The sequence below is a fragment of the Hypomesus nipponensis genome, chromosome 6 (genome assembly GCF_054491055.1).
Source record: "Hypomesus nipponensis isolate SF chromosome 6, ASM5449105v1, whole genome shotgun sequence".
In the NCBI taxonomy this organism is placed as follows: domain Eukaryota; kingdom Metazoa; phylum Chordata; class Actinopteri; order Osmeriformes; family Osmeridae; genus Hypomesus; species Hypomesus nipponensis.
In genome coordinates, this window is record NC_140366.1 from 1,719,991 (window position 1) to 1,738,035 (window position 18,045).

The following is an 18,045-nucleotide window of genomic DNA, read 5'->3' on the forward strand; positions in this document are numbered from 1 at the left end:
TGCAGGGGTTGAAAAGTTACCGGACTACTTGCGGAGTGCTACGAAAGACGTGAATCAGAAGCAAAAAGGCAAATTTCCTTGACAGCGGTCTGTTATTCATAGCAACGGTCTGTTATCAGAAAATAATTGACCGCAGAACGTTGGGATGCCCCATTCACTAAGCGTTAAGAACAGCCGTGTAACAAAAGAAAAATAAATAATCCCCCCTCTCCGTTATAACCCTAGCGACCTCCGCATCCTTATAAATTATTTGTACAAGAAGGTCCTCCTCTGCAAAAAAACACAATCGCACCACTGCATTCCAGTGATAACTCAGATAGCACACATACGTCTTGCCCACATCGGCCCGATGTATAGAACATACGTCGGCAAGATGTCGTATGGCGATCATTTGCTAATTACATTTATGCATTTAGCAGACGCTTTTATCCAAAGCGACTCTATTTATTTTAGCGCAAAAGTCTCTATTTATCAGTCGATCTACGTTCCTACCGAAAAAACTAGATCTCGAATACAAGCGGCCGAAATGAGTTTTCTCCGCAGGTTGTCCGGAATCTCCCTTAGAGATAGGGTGAGAAGCTCGGTCATCCGGGAGGGGTTCAGAGTAGAACCGCTGCTCCTCCACGTCGAGTGGAGCCAGTTGAAGTGGCTCGGGAAGCCTCCTGAACGCCTCCCTGGTGAGGTGTTCTGGGCACGTCCCACTGGGACTAGGCCCCGGGAAAGACCCAGGACACGCTGGAGGGACTATGTCTCTCGGCTGGCCTGGGAACACCTCGGGTCCCCCAGGAGGAGCTGGTGGAAGTGGCCAGGGAGAGGGAAGTCTGGGCCTCCCTGCTTAGGTTGCTGTCCCCGCGACCCGACCCCTGTAAAAGTGGCAGATGATGGATGGATGGACAACAAACCAACAAGAGCAACAAGTCTCTCAATAAGAGTCATTGTGATCCTGGAGGAAACTAACATAAGGTCCAGCCAAGAACAAGTACGTCTTGAGCTTTTTCTTGAAGGTGGGGAGACAGTCAGTGTCTTTGATGGAGGTGGGGAGTTGATTCCACCATTGGGGGGCCAGACAGGAGAAGCGCTTGTGTTGGGACTGGGCACTCTTGAGCGGTGGGACCACCAGACAGTTGTCAGAAGAAGACCATAGGTGGCGGGTGCGGGTGTAAGGCTGGAGGAGAGACTTGATGTAGTCGGGTGCAGTCCCGTTCACTGCTCGGAAGGTCAGTACCAGAGTCTTGAATCTGATACGGGTAACGTGGGAGCGTCTGGGTAGATTGAAGACCAGACGGGCTGCTGCGTTCTGTATTCTCTGGAGAGGGTGGGTTGCGCATGCTGGGAGACCGGCGAGCAGCGAGTTGCAGTGGTCCAACTCGGAGAGGACAAGCGCTTGAACTAGCAGCTGGGTGGAATGCTCAAACCGGTATCTACTGATCTTCCGGATGTTGTAGAGGGTGTATCTACACGACCGGGAGACCGCAGCAATGTGGGCTGTGAGGGAGAGCTCGTCATCCATGGTCACCCCGAGGTTCCTGGCAGAGGATGAAGGGGTCACCGTCGCTGATCCCAGGGTGATTGAGAGATCATGGGCGATTGAGAGTTTAGCCAGGATGATGAGAAGTTCTGTTTTGGCGAGGTTCAGCTGGAGGTGGTGCTCGGTCATCCAGGCGGAGATGTCTGCAAGGCAGGCCTCAATCCTAGCTGAGATCCCCGGATCGGTCAGGGGGAACAACAGGTATAGCTGCGTGTCGTCCGCGTAGCAGTGGTAGGAGAAGCCATGGGAGGTGTTGATTGGTCCAAGTGAGGTGGTGTACAGAGAGAAGAGGAGGGGTCCAAGGACAGAGCCCTGTGGGACACCAGTGGAGAGCTGGCGAGGGCCTAACAGTTTGCCTCCCCAGGAGACCTGGTATGATCTTCCCGAGAGGTAGAATGAGATCCACTGGAGTGCAATGCCAGTGATGCCCATCTCAGAAAGCCTGTAGAGCAGGATCTGGGGTCTCATTTATAAAACTGTGCGTAGGATTCTTACTAAAAGTGTACGTACGCCCAAAAGCCTAAAATGGCGTACGCACACAAAAATTCAGATTTATAAAACCGTGCGTACGCACATCTGTACGCAATGTTCCCTTTATAAATCACAGATTACCCACAAGTGTGCGTACGTGAATCAGCATTGTACCCCGCCCTGAACACGCCCATTTTTAACCATAAATAGTCAATGCAAAGCACCTCATGAATGCTAATCTAGGCCGCACCGAACAGGAGTCGGACTCACCACCTCTTACATGCCAAGCGCAACCACTACCAGCTACGCCAAAGAAAAGCTAGCTATTTGTTGACGCGGGTGGCCCATTACATACCTGAGGAGTGAGTTTCACCAGTTCACACCGGCTACATTAGCCTATTGGTGGAGCCCGAAAACTCCGAAAATTTGGTGGCCGGTAGATCACCAATTTTAAAAAACTGTGCGAGTGGCGTAAACTGTGCCAGTGATACTGCGAGTCGAGATACAATTTGAAAACAAAAGCGTTTTGTTATGAACAGTAATCTATTAAAGTCTGGACTGATAACGAGGACGTACAGTGTAGCGATTGCACCGGAGCTCAACCACTGTATTTCCAGTTTGTGACATATGAGGATATTTGCACAGTATTAAAGAAATATATTAATACGCTGTGTTCTGCAGTTATCTAAAGGTAGGCTATGTGATGTTATCCTATATTCCATGCAGTCGGGGGAATCTCCCCCTCCTGAACTCCCGTAGTGGACAATCTGATGGTGAGGAAGTGCTGATAAAAAAAAAAAAAATTTGAGTTGGATTGTACAAGGTGTTTATGGAACAAGAATCACTCAATACAAGCGTAAATAACACTGCTGGATGTAATCTTCATGATAATCATGAAATTGAATTTAAAAAACGTGTGTGAGGGAAACAAACTATATAAATATTACGAGTAATGTTCTTCCCACATTCAATTTCTGCAGTCTGACTACAGTACGGTCATCTGCGTCGCCAATTCCAACTGTTTTCAAAATGTGCGTAGGCCTACGGGAGGGTCAGAGTTTGCGTGGAGGACCTCACATTCTCCCGTCAAGTTTGTTTTTTATAAATCACAACCTTTGCGTGGAAAGTGGCGTACGCACATTTTCAGCCCCGTTTTGTGCGTACGCAGGCTTTATAAATGAGACCTCTGGTGGTTAACCGTATCAAACGCTGCAGAAAGGTCCAGCAGAATGATGACGGATTACCTCAAAGCCGCTGTAGCAGACTGGAGGGCAGTGGTGACTTAAAGGAGGGCAGTCTCTGTGGAGTGGCCGGTCTTGAAGCCCAATTGGTTGGGGTCAAGAGGTTGTTCTGAGAGAGAAAGTTTGACAGTTGGTTAGATACAACACGTTCAATTGTTTTTGAAAAGAAGGGTAACAATGATACCGGTGTGTAGTTCTGGAGGACGGCAGGGTTAAGGGAGGTTTTTTTGAGTAGAGGGGTAACTCTGGCCTGTTTGAAGGCAGAGGGAAAGGTGCTGGAGGTAAGAGAGGAGTTAAGGACATGGAGAAGAAAAGTTATGATGGAGGGGGAGATGGTTTGAAAGAGAGGGGAGGGGATAGGATCAAGGGGACAGGAGGTGGGGCGATGAGAGATAATGAAGTCAGAGGGCTCTGACTCAGGGAAGAGAAAGAGTTTAGACCAGGGGTTCCCAATCCTGGTCCTCGGACCTCCCTACCCTGCATGTTTTAGATGTTTCCTAGTTCCAACACACCTGATTCAAATGAATGGTCGTTAGCAGGTTTCTGCATAACTAGATAACAACCGATAAAACATGCAGGGCAGGGACCCTCAGGACCAAATGAACAGAACCTTCACCAATCTCAGTGGCCCTACCGGTTCAAGTTCAGAGCAGAACTGTGTGTTCAGGGTTAGACAGGGTGGCCCAATCCCCTGCTCGGGTAGGCTGAATGTTACAGTTTATATAAATTGTTGTAATGGAAGGTCAGGAATTACGTTAATACATTAATTAACGTAATACAGGCGGCCCAACCGTAACAATACGTGCCAGGGAGGATGGATGGGAGCAGGGCCGGAGTGATGGCATGGCTGCGGGAACTAGGGGTGCTGCAGCACCCCCTGACAGCACGAGAATTTAAAATGATATGACTTAAAAATCCACCACCGTGGCACAGCTCCGCAGTAGCGGACTGGCAATCGGGAGCACCAGGAGAAGAATAACGATGGAAAACCAGGCTAAGAAACGTAGGGTGGGGCTGAAAAATTAAGAGATAAAGAAATCGCCTTCACTAGACAAGATTTTACCAATTGAAAAATTTCTGTTTATTTAACATGAAGCTCAGCTATTTTGCGCTCAAATAAAGGCCAAAAAAATATATAATTAGCGGAATAGCCTACATTATGTGCCGCTAACAATTGTATGGCACCAATAGAGTTCTTCGCGATCGCCAATCCTTTATTTCACACGGATTAGTTCTTGTTTGAGCGATATCGATTCAGCCGACAAGGACTCATTTATTTGCAAGACCTTCTCGGGCCGTACATTGCAAATATCACACGCCGCAGCAAGCTATATGCTTTATTAGCTTATGCTGCTGTATGTGAATATGTAACACTATGTTTTAAGAAATGTCTTATCTGTTGTGCCTGTGCTTTTTATGTTTCACTGTGGGAGAGTGGGAAACGTCATATCGATTCCTTTTTTATGTCTTGACGTGAAGAAGTTGACAATAAAGCTACTTGAAACTTTTACTGTGCTTCAGACTCTCTGCATAGCCTTGAGGTTTTTCGCGTCAGGTAGGCTACATTTTTATACAGTATAGGCGTTGCAGAAAACATTGGCAAAGCCGCAGCATGCGTTGCTGTAAGAAAAGTGTGGGCCTACTTGGCGCTTAACCAGCTGGCATGTCCCAGTCAATGAAATCAAAGATGGATTACAGACAGGCCTACATGCATATACATATATATAGGGTGATATCAGGTAAAATGGGCCATCAGGTAAAATGGGCCATTTAAGGTTTGGGGGTCCCAGCCCTGACAAGTAACAGGGGATTTGATTGCTTTATGGTTGCTATGGTGGGCGGGCCAATATTTCAAACAAGACTGCACCAGAAAGCTGCATGGTAAGTAGCCTGGCATACCAAATCTAACGAAACTATTATAAGGATGATAAATCTTTTTTTTTTTTTTACATGCGCTTAAAAAACTATGCATAATATCTGTCTTGATGGCATCAATCAGAAATAATGTTGTTAGTTTGGTATATGAACATATTTTTTGAAAAAGTGATGTTTTTCTTGGTGGCCCAATTTACCTTAACCCACTGAGGTAAAATGGGCAACATGGTTTCAGCTAAAATGGGCCATCATCTGTGTCCCTCACAAACACACATACACATGTGTTGGAGTGTGTGTGAGGGTGTGTGTGTGTGTGTCACACCATGACCCCCCCAACAGTAATAATGGTAGATAGATATTTTATGTACAGTGAGTATGGCGAATGAGAAGGAAGCGAGAGGAGAGGGGGAGAAGGAAAGGGAGAGAAACGAGAGGAGGAGCAAGGACCAGAGAGGAAAAGATACAAAGATAAAACAGGGATGGAAAGGAAAGCCAAACTATTACAATCTGTGGAAAGAGGAGAGGATGAAGGGGGCCTTAGATGAATACATGGAGGGAGAGAAGAAAGGAATTACAGTGAGTGTGCACCTCTTATCAAGAGCATGGGGTGTGCCGCAATCAACACTGCAAAGACGCATCAGTGGAAAGGTGACTGGCAGTGAACATGTGTCAGGGCAGAAGCCCTACCTTCCACAGGAGGCAGAAAGGGAGCTTGCTGCCACCCTCAACACATTGGCGCAGAGGGGGTTTCCCTTCACAAAACGTGATGTCCATCAAGTGGCCTTTGATTTTGCAGCCAAGAACCACATATCTGGTTTCTTCAAGACAGCAGGGAGGGCCGGATATTACTGGTTTAAGAACTTTCTAAAGCACAACCCAGAGCTTGAGATGTGCAAGCCAGAGGTCCTGTCTGCAGCATGGGCTGCTGGACTCAACAAAGAGGTGGTTAGCAAGTGGTTTAACCAGTACGAGAGCCTTTTGGTTGAGCTGGGTATTGAGGGCACACCGTCACATATATATATGGAACTGTGACTGGGCTTCAGAATCATTTAAAAAAAATTATGGCACATATGAATATGTTTGTTTAATGCAGTTTAAATGTTATGTGGCTGTATAAGAAACTGTGTTTTAAAATTAAAATTGATGATAAATTACAATTTCCCTTTGCAGTTTCACTGGCCCATTTTACCTGAAACTGCTCGTGCAAAAAGCCTTGGCACAGCTGATGTTTCAAGAACTGTAGGGCCTAAATAATTATATTTTATTACATCATTTCAACAAAAAATTATCAAAAACAGTCATAAGTTATCATAAAAACACATGGAAAAGGTATATGGTATTGTTGTCCCAAAGATTTACCAAAAAGTGGCCCATTTTACCTTATATCACCCTACATATATCCTCATGAGTGTCTATGAATTCGTATCAATTAGATACTCTTTGGCCTTGTTTTTATACTTATTCAGAAAGAGTTGATATCATTATTTTCGCTAGCAAGATCTCATTTGATGATTAATTTCCTTTAAGCCTGCCAGCAGGCACATTTAAAGAAATGTGATCTGATTGATTGGGGTAATAAGGCACTAAAGATGAGACTATACATTTGACCAAAATACACAGTTTATCGGCAATTTTTTGGGCCAAGATGCCTGTCTTGCTCTGGCAGCTTTGGCGGTGTTTGACTTAGCCATGATAATATGCTTATTGTCTTCGTAGAGACTCATTATAATAGTTTGCTCAGATGGCGAGAATATCACCGCTCTAACTTTCGTCTTTTCCGCCATCATACCGTTAGAAAATCACGGTTTTGGTGATCGACCTTTCCTGCCTTTTGAAGTAGGACGTGCTCGTGCACTTGCCCTGATAAGTTTAGCCTGATTGAAATTAACCACATGATTTGGATGCGGATCAGCCGTCGACGAACCGATATTTGCGGTTCTAAGTTAGCTCGCTAATCTTAGCGGGCTAAAGGGACAAATGATTAACTTAGCTTCAACCCTTACGACAAACGGGCCCCTGGCCGCCCCCTGCCCCCGGGTTGCCCTCCGGACTCCCCTTAGTCCATCCTGCCTCCCGGGCACCCCCCAGACCTGCCCCACGGAAGTTGGGGTTAGGTCTCTGGAGCCGCCCCTTTCATGTAATGGGGGGTACTATCATGGCCGTGCCCCAGCCTAGGTTTGTCTGCCCTAGTGTTTCCCTGTGTATTGTGTTTATTAGTTCCACCTGTGTCTTGTTGATTGTCGTTCAGTGGTGTTGTTAGTGTTGTTTAGGGCTGCAACAACAAATCGATTAGATAGATTAAAATAGATTATTAAAAGCGTTGGCAACGAATTTCATTATCGATTCATTGTGTTGCGCGATTATTGCACCACTCAACTAGAGAGCATACAATTTCTGGGGAAATTGTGAGGGTGTGCTTGTGGCTTCCCCAGCTGCCCATAGTCTTCTGGTGTTTACATATTATGACTGCAGTTCTGATCATTGTGTTCCCTTGATAATAAGTTTGTAAAAATTACATGCATCACTCAGATGGAGGAGAGGTGATACAGGTTGGTTGGAAGAGAAGGAGGCCAAATGTAGCTCACGAAGATGCAGCGCTAGGTAACTTATTAAATTGTAATCAGATAAACAACTTGTTGGTTGCCCAACAAGAGGAAGACACAGCATCTGCTTCTTCAACTCCTTAATCCTCTCAGGGCACCTGTTGCACCGGGTTAGAAAGACATCAGCATAATGTAGCTAATTTTACACAATACATTACGGATTAAAAAATCAACACCCATCTTTGCTATATTTAAAGGGTCAATTGTAGGCTATGGGACGTCAATATTACAGTTAGTCCAATTATGTGTAGGACCGTGTTTCTCAAGTGGTGGGTCCCGACTCCCGACCCAAGTGGATCGCAAGTTGGTGTAGGACTTATTAATTCATAAAACCATCTAAACTCCATATATTAATGTTTTCTGTTATTTAAAAGCAAGCTCAGACGTATGCATGGAAAAGGCATCTTTGTAAACCATCCTGGTCTGTTATGTGTAAACTGAACATTTCACTTAGCTACTTGACTTTAAATAATCACTTTGTATTCTACCAAACACAACAAAGTTGACTAGACTAGACTATCTAGATTTTTTTTTTGCTAACTGGCTACCACTACAGCACTAGCTGGTGGCTGGACGATTTGTACAGTACCTCCCAGAAGAGGTCTGGAACGGAAGACTAACAAGGTAGCAAGTTAGCTGTAGCTAGGTCTAACACTTGGTAACACTGCAGATAGTAGCAGATGTGCTGGGGTAACAGCTAGAGCTAACTCCTCTGTGAAATAGCAGACCACTGTTTCCGAAAGTAGATCTACTAGCTTAGCTCTAATAATATCAGCGTTGTAGCTATAGAGCTATCATATTTAGCTAGCTAGCTAGCTACATTTCACAAACGTGTTTCATATCACAATGTAAAACGAAAACATTTGGCAGACCGGTGTAAAAATTGACCTAATCTCTATGACTTAAATGTCATTGCAAGTTTTTCCCTTCTCGTGATATTTTCAGGCATTTAGCCTACTCATATTGCATTCATTCATTAATAAAGAACCCCCTTTGAAGCTTATTTTAACAACGACGTTACCAGCAGTAGCTATCTCAGATGGAATCGCGATTAAAATAGTACCATCAGCTAACTGAAAATATGCCCCCAAAAACGTGAATAAACTTGACATTTAGTTAGGGGAAAATCACTCATTCATAAAAATGTCAGTGGTAGCGATCATTGTCAGTAACAAGGCAAAATGCGATACAGCCCTGCTGTGTGGAGAACCTGCCCCGGTAAATTGTAGGCTACTACTACTGTACTACTGTCTTGGTAGCGATTGCGTTGGTTTAATTCGATTTAACGTTTCTTCCGTTGTACGGTCTAAGCTGAAATGAATTATTTTCATGAACAGATTGACAAAGTTTAGGCTGTGGCAATGGAGTTCAGGTTAGTAGTCACTAGTCAGATAGGTTCACCTATTGAAATACTTTTGAAGTAAGGGGTAGTGCCGAACATGAGCCGAACATCAGTTTGACATCCTACGAGCTGTTAACAGCTGTGGAGATGTTTTTTTTTGCTAACGCTACAGTACTAGCGTTCTTCTAGAGACTATGCTACAGTACAGCGTTGCAGTGAGCTACACTGGTTTGAAACCACAGGTAATGATAATTTCACCAACAAATCGTTTAGTTGTAATCTAATGTCATAATAAATCCTACAACGAAAATGTATTTGTGAGGAATGTTTATTTTAACGATTGAAAACAGATGCATCATAGACCGCAGTATGTGTTGCCCGGGCAACAGAGGCTAATGTCATGATGCGAATGCTTCAGTGAAATTGTAGACTACCGTTTCCGAAAGTAGATGTACTTCCTTAATAATATTACCTTATATTGTACATTACACATCACAATTGTGTGTCAGATCACAAAGTAAAATGAGCAAATAGTTATCACCCAGGCCTCTTTGTTTGTGGCGTTTCTGCAGCTGCCTTGCTGTAAAGAAGTTAGCCTAAGCCTAGCCATCTCCTAGAAGTTAACGAGCTGCTAAACTAATGTTCTGCTAGAGATAGCAGAAAACACGCGAGTTTTCGTGATGTTAGTGACGTTAGTGGCGTCAGTGACGTTAGTGCGTCAGTGACTGTGGCTAGCAAGTTAGCCACCGTTAGCTTCACTTTTCGTCACAAAAACGTAATTTCTACTAAAACGTGCAATGGAACGTAAATCCAGATACAAGCAACTCAATCGTTACCAAGACGAAACTTTTGACACCTAGGTTGCCTATGTAGTCCAAATATTGACAAAGTTTTACGGGTGGGAAAATAAATAATAACTAGAAAAGGCTGTTCCTGCGAAACAGCAGTGAGAATGCTGAAAACCTGAATGGGGATAGCTGACCATGCTACAAAAGCTGAAAATTGTGAAAATTTTCAGAAAGTTATAAGCTGAAGCTTCAAAGCGACCGAAAGGTATTTTAAATAGGGGCTGGAGCCGGACGAATGCATAAAACTACAGAAAAGAGAAGAAAAATGATAAACAAAGTGAAAAAAATCAGAAAGAAGAGAAACAATGCATAAACATTTGAACATTTAGCAAAAAAAAATTGGCTGGAGTTTCAAAAGGCCTGAAATGTATGTTAGAAAGGACCTGCAGCAAGATGAAGGCAGAAAAGTACAGAAAAGAGGGAAAAAATGCAAAACAAAAAGGGGAACATTTCAGAAAGATGAGCTGCAGGAAAATGTGAAAATTGAGCAGAAAACCAGTTGCTCAAGTCTGGGTTGAACTAATTTGAAGGTAAGAGGACAAGACTGGAATGACTGGAACTTGCTGGAAAAACGTAGCAACCGCTGGTCATTGGCAACAGACTGGCAACATTTCTAACTTAGAATCTCAAAACGGAGGAGAAACTAATCATGCGTGCCTGCACACCCAGTCCTGTTAAGACACTTAATTTAAGATGACATCAAAATAATAATCCATAGTGCAGGGTTGCCGATGTTGTCGTTGTCCCTGGTGAGTTTTTTTTTAAATAGTAAATAACAAGATCATGCATCTAACCACCGGATAATTTCTTGCAAGTGTGTCAAAGTGGAATGTAGATCTACTACTTCAAATTAAAAACGGAGAATATATTTAGAGTAAAGACAAGTTACTTTACATCTGTGTTCAATATCGTCAATTAAAAGTAAAAGCTTTCCAGTTACGAAGCGTTTGTTCGTAGGATTAACGCCAGCTGCAGCAAACACTTAGCTAAGCTACCCCATCCGTGGTTTGGCTGTTCGAGACGGTCAGCTATGACAGTCGCGCCTCGATTTTTGCATATTTCTCTAAACTTGCTAAAATAAAAACGATCCTGCTAGATTATGTACACTTTAAGCTCAATGAACATACCTTGTTTTGCCAATTTGGTCGATTGTGGGGGAAAAAAAGTCGAACCGTTTTTAGTTATGGAGATAGCCATCGCGCTAGCTCGATTATGAGAGATGTAGCCAGAATCCACACCTCAAACAAGTTAACCTAGACGCAAAACTGTACGTCCAATCCAAAAAATAAGGATATTTTCCGAGACCCAAGACTCTGCCGAAACCATTGATATCCTTTAAATGTCTGTGTGGTCAGAAATACAACTCCTTTGGCAGTTTCCAAAACGTCACCCAATTCTGCTTTCATGGTGCGTGTCTGTTTGGTTTCCACGGTGATGGCGCAGTTGTGATCACTAACAAGCTGGGTAGAGAGAATCACAAATTTAAGTGGAATCTACACCTCAAACAAGTTAACCTAGACGAAAAAACTATACGTCCAATCCAAAAAATGAGGATATTTTCCGAGACCCAAGACTCTCCCGAAACCAGACATGTCATTTATGTCATGTCTGTGCGGTCAAAAATACGACTCTACCGGCAGTTTAAAAACACGTCTACTTTCGATATTCTCTGACAAATTTTACCCACCTCTCCATTGAAGTTAGTGAGAGAATTTGAAAGGCTGCTCTCTCTTCAAGGCTCAAAACTGAAAATCTGTAAATGTCAGCTCTTTAGTAGTTACATTGGGTGAAAGAGGACAAGTTTTCCTACATTTTAAGGTATAACTTGTTTCTGTAAGTTAAACTATATGAACGTCAGAGGAATTTGTTTGACAATTTAGTTGAATACCAGAAAAAGAGCAGCTAGCAGAGTGTGCCACTCTGCTGGCTGCTCAATCATAAAAATCAAGAAGGAGCTACATTTTAAATTTGCACAAAAACCTTAATTCTTAAAAAATTATAAAAGTGAGAAATACCAGAAGTCATAGCCATCATCTCCTGAAGGAGCTGAACGTTTTGATACAAAAATTGTAGGAATCGGTGAAAGTATGCAGGACTAGTTAAAGGCCAAAAAACGGCAGAAGAACTGAGAAGTTGAAAAGCAATAGTGTGAATGCTTAACAGCATTCTTACAACTAGAAAAGGCTGTTCCTGCGAAACAGCAGTGAGAATTGTGAAAACTGGGATAGCTGACCATGCTAAAAAAGCTGAAAATAGTGAAAATTTAGTAGAAAGTTATAAGCTGAATGTCTTGTGAACATTTTAAAGGTTGAATGGTGTCTCTATCTGAAAGTATGCTGAAGTAGTTAAGTTTGAAAGAGGAGGACTGAAAGTATGCTGAAGAAGTTAAGTTTGAAAGAGGAAGCTTTTTTAATGATTAGAAAGGATTTACCATTACTTTTAAAGGGAGAATAATTTGCACAAAATCCTTAACATTTTTTTTAAGTATAAAAGGGAGAAATACCAAAACACAGCACACATCTCCTGAAGGAGCTGAACGTTTGTTTTTTTATATATAATTTTTTTTTATTGCTGAAAATACAGAAATGAGAAAATACCAGCAAGCTGAAAGCTGAAATGAATTTCAAAAATGTGTGAGTCACACAAAAGAGGCAGTGTGGAAGCTGAACTGCATGATCTAACAAAGCTAAGAGCTAAAAAAGCCTACAATGAGGGAGAAGCTGAAAGCTGAACTGTTAAACAGAGAAGAAGTAGGCTAGCTAGTCATAACAAGAATATTATCGTTTTAACAGCTGAAAATATAGTTGAGATAGTAATAGTAGTAGCAGATGTAGCCTACCATTGAGTGCATTTACTCGGCTTTCTTAGTAGGATTCAAACATACAGCAGTAGGGCCGATACAAGAGGACATGGCGACACTTTGTTGCAGAAGGATGATGGTGCAAGTTTAGTCCGTGAAGCATACAACGATTAATAAAAAAGAATCATGTAGACGTGTTCATTGAGTAATCGCATAACTTATTACACATGTAAACGGAGTAATTGTATTATTGGCATGAACCGACAATTGCTAGTAATCGGGTTTGATGAATGATGAACTTTATTGGTTCGTTGAGAATAACAGAAATTTGCCTAGCATCCATACCTCAAACAAGTTATACTAGACGCAAAACTACACGTCCAATCCAAAAACAACGGATATTTTCCGAGACCCAAGACTCTGCCGAAACCATTGATATCCTTTATGTGTCTGTGCGGTCAGAAATACAACTCTTTTGCAGTTTCCAAAACAAACACCAAGGGGACTGCCAGATAAATAAAAGGCAGGGAAGGTTAATTTCCTGTCCTGATTACTTCTGACTATCATTATGTGGCTTTTCTTTGCATTATATTTTATATCATGATCTATGCCATACTGAGAGCACACCCTCAGCGTCTGTTGCAGCAGGCTGAGTAGGACCAGATCATCTGAGTACATCAGATGATTGACAATAGATTCACCAACAAGACAGCCTGTATTTGTCTAATTCAGCTGGCTTGATAAGTCGTCCATATACACATTAAACAAAAAGGGAGATAAAATTCCTCCTTGTCGAACTCCACCAGAACACTTTAGACAAGATACTGGCCAATGCAATGGGTCGATAGTTGTCTATGCTGTTGAGTTTACCAGCCTTATCTTTAACAACAGGCACTAACAGTACTGACATAAGAGTTTGGTAGAACACCATGAACCATAATTCCAGTGAGACACATGGCTAGTAATGGACTGAGTCTATAACTGGCATTTTTTTGATGCTCTGCAGAAATGCAATCCATACCACAAGCTTTGTTGTTGTCTAGCACGTGGATGGCATCATAAATATCAACTGATCTAACAATCAAGTCTGCAGAGATACCTTTATATTCATTATCAATTCTCACGGTGTTACATTTAACACAATTAAATCGTTTACTGTAGTGCTCACGCCATAGATCAGCAATCTTCTCTGGACAACTAACCCCCTCGATATCAGAAGGGAGGGGAGTTCTGTTATTATTTATGATCTTGACCTCCTTCAGTAAGATTGTTATTCTGCATCTTTCTGGCCAGCGAGTCTGCTCTCAGTGTTTTCATTTTTTCTTAATAAAACGAGTGCATATTTAAATCTAGCATTTGTGAGTTTTTAGTTATCAAGCAGCACTCCCTGTCTGGGTCTGCCTGCCGCTGACCAGACTCTAAAGGCTTCTCAAGCAGCAGCATGTTGCTCAGACACAAACTCATTCCAGCCGTGTGTTAGGGGCCTTACTCTTGTAATTAATAAAAGGTTCACTGGAAGCATAAAGACATTTGACAATATCATCATACATGGCACAGAGCTTTTCAGCATGATGTTTATTGTTGCAGTTCATATCCGTGCACATTAGGGCATCCCTAGGCAATTCAACATCACTAAGTAAGCTGTCAGTTAATAGAGAATGTCTGTGCATAACCTCTTTGGTCAATTTTGACCAGTCCAGTTTTCTTGAGGGAGCAGCATTACCCTTGTTGGCCAACAAGGGTACACTCTCAACATTTAGCAGCACAGCAACTGGTATGTGATCAGTGGTGGCCAGCCCATAACACATCTCTATATTTTTCCAGTGAGTCATGAGCATCGGCTGTGGTCACAATATGGTCTAGCCAGGAAGTTGTGTGCTACGCTTCACTTACATAGGTAAAACTTGTATCAGGCAATAACACTTGATATAATTAATTTAGTTTCATTACAGAACCGCTGCAGATGTTGTGCGAATAAACACTTATCTGACATTTCAGCATTAAAATCACCCATGACATAGACACAACATGAACTATTGTCCTCTATGAAGGACTGAATAAAAGCTAACCTGTTCTGAAATTCATCCTCATGGTCATAGGATTGATATGGTGTGTACACATTTAAAATAGTACATTTCTTTTCATTATGATTAGAATCCAACCCAATAGCCCTGTCAACGTTAAGCCGCACCACCTTTACCCTTGGGTCATATTTTATGTTCCACAGTATAGCTACACCACCAGCTATCCTCCCACGAACCATTCTCATGCTGAGATCGGTAGTGGATTCTCCAACACCATGAAAGTTCTTGTGTAGGGAGTTCAATTTGTCCAGATCTTGCTTGGCCATCCAGGTTTCTTGAAGGCAGACAATGTCACTCTCGTCCAGCAATGTGTCCACCACCAAACGTCTTGATCTATCAGCAGCAGTATGTCCTACTTGGAGGCCACGAGCGTTGTAGGATACAACCTGCATTAATGATCTACCACGGACCCATCAGGGCAGCTGGCAGGTGTGTCTGTCTCCCTGGTCTCTACAGATAGGCCTACATTCACCCCAGCATCATGACTGAGCTTCAGCTCAGTACCCTGAGAGCGGGGGGTTTGCTCTGGTCTAGCTTTTTTGATAGTATAGATCAAGAGTAACTACCAAACCACAAATGGCCCACCATTACACATAGGTGGCGCTACAGGCCACGCCCTAAAGCACAAAGATACAAGGCTTTCTGGAATGGATAGGCTCACCAAGCTCCCTCCCTTCACTTCTTGGCTTGAAATAAAGGCTCTTGTGGATCTTGATGGTATTGCATTTCAGATTTGGTATCCCATTGGTAATTCTGCAGAATTGATTTTTTCATACAGTTACAATTTGTCAAGAATAAATGTTTTCAATGGTTCGCAATGTTTGGAGGAATCCGCCATTACTGCTTGTAGTTATATTATTAGGATTCCTCCGTAAGGAGGTAACCTATTGTTATTGTTAGTTTTATTAGGGGCCAAGCAGCGAAGCTGCGAGGCACCTATTGTTATTGTTAGTTTTATTAGGGGCCAAGCAGCGAAGCTGCGCACTCATTGGGGACAGTCCCCTGGTCCAATTCACAAAGTTTCATGTCCCATACTCGGGCACTCCAGCGCCACCAACGGGTCAAAGTTGGACTTGTGTTTACACACGCAACTTTTGAACCGTATGACCCATTTCCAAAAATGAGATACCGTTGGATTCCCTGGATCAAGCCGAGTTCTATGCACACCATGGCGTCAATTTCCGGTTATATCGAGTTTCCGCTATTTCCGGTTTTATCAAAAACCTTTGAAAGCCTACTCCTCCTACAATTCTTGTCAAATCTTCTTAAAAATTACCAGAGATGATCTTCAGACTAAGCCGCACAAAATTTATGGTAGAGCATTTTGATCCCCACAACCGTTTGTCCGTGAAAGCCAATCAAAGTCATCAGGAAAGCCACCAAACAGGAAATGAAGTAACATCTCAGCAGTTCTTTGAGACAGTGACACCAAATTTGGTATGCCTACTCGGTACCTTACTCTGAGGAAGTCCTCCAAATATTGTGTCATGTGACTAAAAGGGGGCGTGGCCGGAAGCATAAACGTGTTTTGGCTAATAAGTATTTAAGTGTTTACCTTAATAAAGTAATTTCTTTGTCTGTTGATGTCTTGTGAGTTATCAAGCTTGACCATCGATAATATTTCATAACAACCGAATTGACGCGGCCGCCATTTTGGATTTAATGGAAAAGTGTAAAAACCTTTTACACGCCCCAAATTCTGTCCAATGTTTACAAAATTTGGCACAGATGATCTTCAGACCAAGCTTCAAAAAGGTGTCAGATGGATTTTCCATTTTCAAAACCGTTTGTTCGGTAGAGCCGATCAAAGGCGGCAGCGAAGCCGCAAAAGACACGTGAGAGTGTAACTCAGCAACCATTTGTGCGATTGTCACCAAACTTCGGTTCCTTCGTTCCCACGAGGAGCAGAGGAGGCGTGTGGTGTTATACCAGAAAAAAACACTTTGAACACTCAGTACTCTTGAACGCAAACAGATATTTCAACCAAACTTGGTGTGTTGCATGAGTGCAACAGGTTAATGTGACTTAATTGTTGCGCAGGTGCTATGGAGGCCATGTCCTGCTCTGGACTGCTTGGCCCCTCCATTGCTGCTTGCAGCTATATTTAGGGGCCAAGCAGCAGCAAAGCTGCTGTGGCACCTATTGTAACTGTTAGTTTTATTATTAGGGGCCAAGCAGCAGCGAAGCTGCTGTGGCACCTATTGTAACTGTTAGTTTTATTATTATTAGGGGCCAAGCAGCAGCGAAGCTGCTGTGGCACCTGTTGTAACTGTTAGTTTTATTATTATTATTATTATACTTAGGACTAGGAGTCTATGGCAGCCCATAGAACCGATTGGTGCGAAGTTTTGAAATTTGGCACACTGATTTGGAACGGTCTCCTGATTATCGTCACCAAGTTTCATGTCGATCCCTGAAGCACTATAGCGCCACCAAGGCGTGAAAGTTGGAGGTGCGTTTACGCCCACAACTTTTGAACCGTGAGACCGTTTTTCTTAATTGAGGTATCATTGGATTCCTTGGATGCAGACGATTCGATTGAACCCTGTGACGTAATTGTCATCAGGATGGTTTTTACGTCATTTGTATTTTAAGAAATGCCAACTTTTTGAACTCCTCCTAGGCCGTTAATCCGATTTTCATGAAAATCGCAACAGATCATCTTCAGACCATGCCGTCAAAAAGTTATCAAAATTGTATTGATGAGTCAAACCGTTCACGAGTAACGCGCAAACAATTTAGACAAAGAGCACGCCAAAGCGGACGTGAGGCCTTGTCTCTGTGACGGTTTACCGAATGGAGTCGAAACTTTGGAAATGTCATCACGAGCATGTCATGTAATCATCTTCCTACTACAATCACCTTGATATGTCAAAATATGACTGAATTACAGCTGTTTATTCTTGGGTCAAATCTGACAAAGCTCGCCGCGGGAGTAACGGCTTCCTGTTTTTTATAATGTAACCGAACACATGATTTTCCAGCAGCGAGAATAGCTCACTGGGATACGACGTGCTGCTTTGGAACGCAAGGTCGTAGGATTGAATCCAGCCACAGTCGTCAAGCATGTCGTGACACTGGATTTTCTGTTTAGCGAAACCAGGTATGCCACTGTAGCTGTCTATTAGTATAATCGTATTAGTAACAGTAACATTTCATTGTCATGGTATTTATAGTCGAGAAGAAGTGGATTTATTGTGCTTTGTAGATACAACGCAGCTACATCTAGCCAGTGCATTTTGTCTCAAAATGT

General features: G+C 42.7%; 1 long non-coding RNA gene across 1 annotated transcript in view; it reads right to left on the reverse strand.

Moving 5' to 3' along the window:
- The window catches only part of LOC146286364 (uncharacterized), a 30,295-nt gene extending 18,794 nt beyond the window's left edge, over window positions 1-11,501 (reverse strand). The window contains exons 1-2 of the long non-coding RNA XR_014758486.1: window positions 11,036-11,501; window positions 3,244-3,349 (exon numbers count right to left, since the gene is read on the reverse strand). This is a non-coding gene — a long non-coding RNA (uncharacterized LOC146286364). The remainder of the gene's footprint in view (window positions 1-3,243; window positions 3,350-11,035) is intronic.
- Window positions 11,502-18,045: the final 6,544 nt, after the last annotated feature.